The sequence below is a fragment of the Tupaia chinensis genome, unplaced genomic scaffold (genome assembly GCF_000334495.1).
Source record: "Tupaia chinensis unplaced genomic scaffold, TupChi_1.0 Scaffold000411_1, whole genome shotgun sequence".
Lineage (NCBI taxonomy): Eukaryota > Metazoa > Chordata > Mammalia > Scandentia > Tupaiidae > Tupaia > Tupaia belangeri.
The window spans coordinates 131654-138312 of record NW_006159916.1 but is presented as its reverse complement, the minus strand read 5'-3'; the positions used below and the strand labels follow the sequence as shown (position 1 = coordinate 138312).

Below are 6659 nucleotides of genomic sequence, written 5' to 3'. Positions count from 1 at the left end.
GTGACCATCCCCCCTGGGGGGTGATTTCTCGCTTTCTGTCTCTATGTCTCTCTCTGTCTGTCTGGCGAGCGCACGCGCCCTACAGTGAAAATCTCTCCAAAAAAAAAAATATATATACAAGTGTAGCTGGTAAGTATTATACTGGACAGCTCAAGCATGAAATACTCCTATCATCTTGAAAAGTTCGAGCGAGCCACAACTAAAAGTTTATGCCTCGGGCCAACCTGTAGCATAGTGGTTAAGGTGGCCGGATCTAGGACCAGCAGATGGCGTAATGGTTACGTTGCTGAACTCCCATGCAGTTGACCACAGTTCCAATCACAGACCCGGCAGCTTAAGACTCACACCAGGCCCATGTGCGTGCATGCTCAAAATCCCAAGAGGAGAATGGAAGAGAAGGGATTGTGGCACGGCATGGCCATCCCCACTGGAGGGATGATTTCTCACTTTCTGTCTCTCCGTCTCTCTCTGTCTCTCCAGTGAGCGTATACACCCTATAACAAAAATCTCTAAAAAGAAAAAAAGAAAAGTGGCTGGATCCTGCATGGCTGAGGGTTCAAGTTCCAAACCTGGCAGCTTGAGAAACATGCCAGGCTTGGGGGCCGATAGATGGCCTGGTGGTTAAGGGCGCTGGACTCCCACATGGCCGACCTCAGTTCAAGTCCTGAACCTGGCAGCTTGCTTTCTCACTTTCCCTCTCTCTGTCTTTTTCTCTCTCTGTCCCTCTCTGGTCAAATTAAAATAAATTTAAAAAATATATAAAGTTGAATAAAATAATTCTTTAAAAAAAAAAAAAGAAAGAAAGAAAGAAACATGCCGGGCATATGTGCATAGATGCCCAGAGTCCAGAGTCCCGAAATGAGGGAGAAATGGAGAAGGGGTTATAGCGTGTCCATCCCCGACAAGCTGTGCTTTCTCACTTTCCCTGCCTCTCTCTCTCTGCCTTGGCATGCACCCTCTGAGGAAATTTTAAAAATTTAAAAAATTTTAATGCTCAAGACCTTCCCCTACCTACCTCTGAAGACGTCCAGTCGAGTGTCTGGTAAGTGGCTGACAGCTCCTTCGTCTGGCTTCTTGTTACCTGGGATGGGAGAGGGAGGCCACTGGAACCAGGGGCAGATGAGCAATAAAACAAAGTTCAAGGCCTAGAACTCAGTGGTGATTTGCTTTGGTTGTGGCAATTAATTGAAGTTCTCCCGAGGAACTGCACGTTGGCTGTATCGTAGACTCTTCTTTGCTACTCGCCCATCCAGAAGTATTAGATCGTCTTTGAGGCAGGTAGTGTCTCCTGATAAGATGGAAAGAACACCGTGTCCCTGGGGTGCAGTTCTGGCCATCCCCAGCAGCTACATCCCAAATCCTAATAATAGCAATTATTACTTATGCATTATACCCCAGTCACTGAGCAATTATAAAACTACCAAACCCAATGATATCCCTAATAATTCGTTACAAGGCTAAGACTCCAAGCCACATGTCCCAAGGGTCTTTATCTGATGCCGCTGAAACCGTTCTGAGGAAGAGTGAGGACAGAGTCTAAACATCTATCTTTGGCCCATTGTATGTTCTGTTTAATGTCACATCCTTCTGAGTATTGAGTCTCCTTTGCCAGTAAAAGAATAACACCATCTCCCACCAAATGCCCTCTGACTTTTATGTAGATTAAAAAAAAAAAGAAGGTTGGGAACCAGCAGTTAGCGTAATGGCTATGTCGCTGGACTCCCACGTAGTCAACCGCGGTTCGTGTCCCGGACCCGGTGGCTTAAAACTCACGCCGGGCGCATGTGCGTGCGTGCCCAAGATCCCGAGAGGAGAATGGAGGAGAAGGGATTGCGGCGTGACCATCCCCCCTGGGGGGTGATTTCTCGCTTTCTGTCTCTATGTCTCTCTCTGTCTGTCTGGCGAGCGCACGCGCCCTACAGTGAAAATCTCTCCAAAAAAAAAAAAAAAGAGAAAAAAAAAAAAGGCTAGGAAGGATCTTAGAAAAAGTAGATGACCTAGCAAACAAAGGACAGAAAGAGATCAAATTTAGCTCTTAGGTTCTGGCAGGCTTGTTGGTTAAGAGGTGGGGGAATCTGTTCACCGGCTGTCAGAGAAGGACATTATCTTGGGCACATACACACGATTCGGAGCGCATTCAAAAGTCAGTGGGCAAAAGGCAGGAATCCCGAGGGGTTCCCCTTTCTCTAACTCTGTCTCAAACAATGACAGATGTTCACATACGAGCAATGCTTCCTCAGATATTTTGGACACCTTGAGCAGCAGAAAGTATGTGCCAGAACTCCAGGGGCTTGGCTAAGAAGGGTAGACCAATACAGAGAAGAAGGACAGAGTTTGGGGACCCAGGTACAAAGACCTGGCAACAAACTGAAAGGACCTTTGATCGGACTGAAAATGGTACCAAACTTAAAATAACTGGATGATGGATTTCCAAGTCACTGGCATAGATAGCAAGAAGAAGATATTCCCTGGAGAGAAATCACAGTCTTGCTTTGTGTCTGACCCAGATGCTGGGGATCCTTGAAGGTCTGTTTAAGGAATACGGTCACTGAGGAGTGCCGAGGAGGAGTTCCCTCCCAGGACTCCTGCCACTCTTGGTTCTGGATCACACAGATGGGTCTGCAGAAAAGCTGCACAGAGTTTAAGACAAGCTGTATACTCCAATTCTATTTCAGTTAAGAATTTCCTTTTCCAATACCTGAAATACAGTAACCAATAATTCTGTACCACACCAAAACTATTCTTCCTTCATGAAGGCTAAATAAAGACATTCTCAGAAAAATAAAGATTGAATTTGTTGCTAGCAGACCTACCTTTCAAGAAAAACTAGAGAAAGTCCTTTTTTTTTTTTTTTTAGAGTTTATTTTGCTATAGGATGCATGTGCTCGCCAGAGAATCAGAGAGGAACAGAGAGAGAGAAGCAAGAAATCACCCCTTAACGGGAATGGCCACACTGCAATCCATTTTCCTTTATTCTCCTTCTGGAATTTTGGACATGCACATACACGCACCCAGCATGAGTTTTAGTATGCCTGGTCCGGGACTCGAATCATGGTCGACTACATGGGAGTCCAACAATGTAACCATTACGCCATCTGCTGGTCCCACAAGTCTTTAAAGCTAAAAAGAAAGAACACAAGGCAGTAATTAGAAACCACATTAAGAAATATAGAGTAGGGGGCCAGCAGGTGGCCTGGTGATTCCTGTATGTTCGACTGCAGTTCACGTCCTGGACCAGCAGCTTGAAAATCACACTGGGCAGGTTTGTGTGCCTGCCCAAAATCCTAGAGGAGAGTAGAGAAGAAGGGATTGCAGCAAGACCATTCCCCCTGGCGGGGGCGGGGGAGTGATTTCTCATTGTCCCTCTCTCTGTCTCTCTCTGCCAAGTGCATGTGACCTATGGCAAAAACCTTTAAAAAAAAAAAAAAAGGAAATACACAGGATAGGTAAAAGTAGGTAAATATGAATATGATCATTTTACTCTTACCATATTTAAAGGGCAACCGTAAAAGTCAGTAATCATAGTCAAAACTGTACTGTTGGACTTAAAACACAAAGGTATAAAATATTAATATATGAAAATAGCACAAAAGAGGGAGAAAGTAAAGGAAGCTATTTTGAAACAAAGTTCTATATGTGACTAGGATTAATGGAAAATAGATTGTTTTAAGTTAGGATTCATAAAGTTATGCCCAGAGCAACCACCTGTCCCAGGACTTGAAAATGCTCCCCTGAGAAAGCAGCGTTAGTACCAAGAATGGAGGTTCGACATCAATTCAATTGCCTGGGCTCCCTCGCTGTCACACCATGGCAGTGCCCACCCATCTCTTCTGGGCCCACTTCAGAGATTGCCTGAAGATAGTTTTGGTGTACGCTGGCATCTTCCCGGATCTCTCTGTCTGATATAGCATCTTCTGGTTACTTGGAGTGACTTAAGTAAAGGCAGAGAGTCTGACTTTCTTGACCCTCTGAGTTGATAGAATAGTATGTTCTGAGATGTGGCCTACACCATTTCTCTCACGTGACCCCGCCGGAGTCGAGCTGCAGTTGTTCACAGCAGTAGCACAGTCACAATGAACCATTGATGGACTTCCCACCCTCACTGGACTCCCTTTCTCTCTCCCAGGATCACTTTCAAATACTTGCACTGAAATCTTTGTTGCAAGGACAAATTTCAGAAGCACTCAAGCAAAGACAGTTTATACCAAGAGTGATCCTGAAGAGCAGACTCTCCCAATGGGAGTTGTGATTGGGTCGTTCGCCAGTCACCTGGCTATCAGGGTTTCATCCCTGGTGGTACGTGGAGTGGTCGTACCCCTCCACTGCAGCAGTATTTTATGTAGGTGATAGTTACCCAGGGGTGGTTTGGTATGAGGCCTACATAGAAGGGAAAACCACTGACTTACATAATAGTTCTATCACATGAAATGGATGGATAGAGGTGGGGCCAGCAGATAGTGTAGCAGTTATGTCTCTGGACTCCCACAAGACCGACCCCAGTTCAAGTCTCGGACCCAGTGGTTTGAAAAAGCATGTGTGCGTGCATGCCCAAGATCCCAGAAGAAAAGAGGAGAAAGGATTGTGGTGTGGCCATACCCCCAGGGAGGTAATTTCTTACATTCCTTCTCACTGTCTCTGTCTCTAGAGGTCTCTCTCTCTCTCTTTCTCCAGTGAATGCGCATGCCCTAAGGCAAAAACCTCTCAAGAAAAGAAAAGAAAGAAGGAAAAGAAAGGAAGGAAGGAAGAAAGAAAAAAGAAAAACAAGAAAGAAAGGGACCAGTAGATAGCATAATGGCTACATAGCTGGACTCCCACGTAGTCAACCAAGGTTCGAATCCCGGACCCGGTGGCTTAAACTCACGCTGGGTGCATGTGTGTGTGTGCCCAAGATTCCAAGAGGAGAATGGAGGAGAAGGGATTGCAGTGTGGCCATGCCCCCGGGGGGTGATTTCTTGCTTTCTGTCTCTCTGTCTCTTTCTTTCTGGCAAGTGCACACACCCTATACCAAAAAAACCTCTCCAAAAAACAAGAAAGAAAGAGAAAAAAGAAAGAAGAAAGAAAAAAGAAAGAAAGAAAGAGAAAGAAAGAAAGAAAGAAAGAAAGAAAGAAAGAAAGAAGGAAGGAAGGAAGGAAGGAAGGAAGGAAAGAGAGAGAGAGAGAGAGAAAGGAAGGAAGGAAGGAAGAAGAGAAAGAAAAAGAAAAGGGAAAGAAAGCCAGGCTTATTGGTTAAGAGGTGGGGGAATCTGTTCATCAGATGTCAGAGAAGGATATTATACACAAGAACATACACACACATACGTGATCTGGAGCTCATTTAAAAGCAAAAAAGTCAGGGGGCAAAAGGCAGAAATTCCAAGGAACAGATTCCTTTCTCTAAGGAAAGAAAGAAGGAAGGAAGAAATCGTTGGCAGCAATGGCAGTATTATTGATTCCATAATCAACTGCGGCTTATATTAAATCCTGTATACACCTTGAATAAAGAGACCGTATGCTCATGAGAGGCCATTATTAAGTCAAGGCATAGTGTAACATTCAGACAACCTTCACTGAAACATTCGTTTTTGCAGTTGGAGAGAGGCCTATGGTGAAAATTGGACCCACAATTTGATAATAAGGGCTGCAGAGTTTTAAAGAGAATGCAGAGGCAGAAACTCATGCTTATTAGAACTGACTCTACTTCGGATTCAGCCTTGGCTTCTCTGCCAACTGCCTTTACATCAGCATCACCATCCAAGGGCTTACAGGTTTATTGGCATGGAGTCCGCACGATACTCTGCAGGCCAAATAGCTGATGCAAGTGTTCTGTGTCTGCTAGCAAGAGTACCCAGGTCCAGAAACCAAGATGTGGGAGTAAGATTTGTAGTTGCTTTGATTCTTAAATTTCTCTCTCTCTCTCTCTCTTTCTCTCTCTCTCTCTCTCTCTCTCCCTCTCTCTCTCTCTGTCACAAATAGGACCTTTTATTTGTCACTATTAAAAGTCTAAAGTTCAAAAAAAATTCATGGACTGGTGGTTCATATCCATCAGCTGGTTCAGCTTTAGCACCTGTCTTATTCCCCAGAGATACCTTCGCCATGAAGCTCCATGAGTTTTCCCAATTCAAACCTGGGCTTCTTCAGCATTTTCAGTTTTCTGATGAAGACATCACGGAGAACATAGATAGATTCACAAGCCTTTTCTACATCTTTCCAATGCCATCTAAACTCAGAGTATTGACCTCTTCTTTCAAGTCATTGGTCTGCACCTCCCAGGTCATGATTCTCATCGTCTTGCGGATTTGGCAGACCTGCTGACGCTGAGTATAAGAGGTCCTCCATATTGATTGTTGCGCTTTTTAGTAAACCCAACACAGGAGAGACAAAGCAAATAACCTCTGGTGGTCTTGACATCCACCAGAGCTTCAATCTTGGTCTGCCATTTTTTGACCATGAAACACACTTTGTCCCAAGTGAGATCCATGCCATGGCAGTTAGTCAGGCAGTGTTTGCCCTGAACATCCTCAGTAATTAGCCTGGACTCCCTAAGTGTGATTTCAGCATTCTGCAGATCTGCAAGGCTCACTTCAAACACATGGCCCTAAAGGCCATCAGATGCAATTTTGGTTCCTTGAGTCCTGGTGACCAGTGTTTTCCCAATATTTCTTATGTTGAACATAACAGGT

The 6659-nt window shown here is 44.6% G+C and overlaps 2 protein-coding genes across 2 annotated transcripts in view; both read right to left on the bottom strand.

The window, feature by feature from the left end:
• Positions 1 to 1087, bottom strand: part of WFDC9 (WAP four-disulfide core domain 9) — a 7547-nt gene extending 6460 nt beyond the window's left edge. Inside the window, exon 1 of the mRNA XM_006154495.2 lies at positions 1016 to 1087. The gene's annotated coding sequence lies outside the window, so the exon portion shown is untranslated. The remainder of the gene's footprint in view (positions 1 to 1015) is intronic.
• Positions 1 to 1093, bottom strand: part of WFDC8 (WAP four-disulfide core domain 8) — a 25686-nt gene extending 24593 nt beyond the window's left edge. Inside the window, exon 1 of the mRNA XM_006154494.2 lies at positions 1016 to 1093. The gene's annotated coding sequence lies outside the window, so the exon portion shown is untranslated. The remainder of the gene's footprint in view (positions 1 to 1015) is intronic.
• Between the last annotated feature and the right edge of the window lie 5566 nt (positions 1094 to 6659).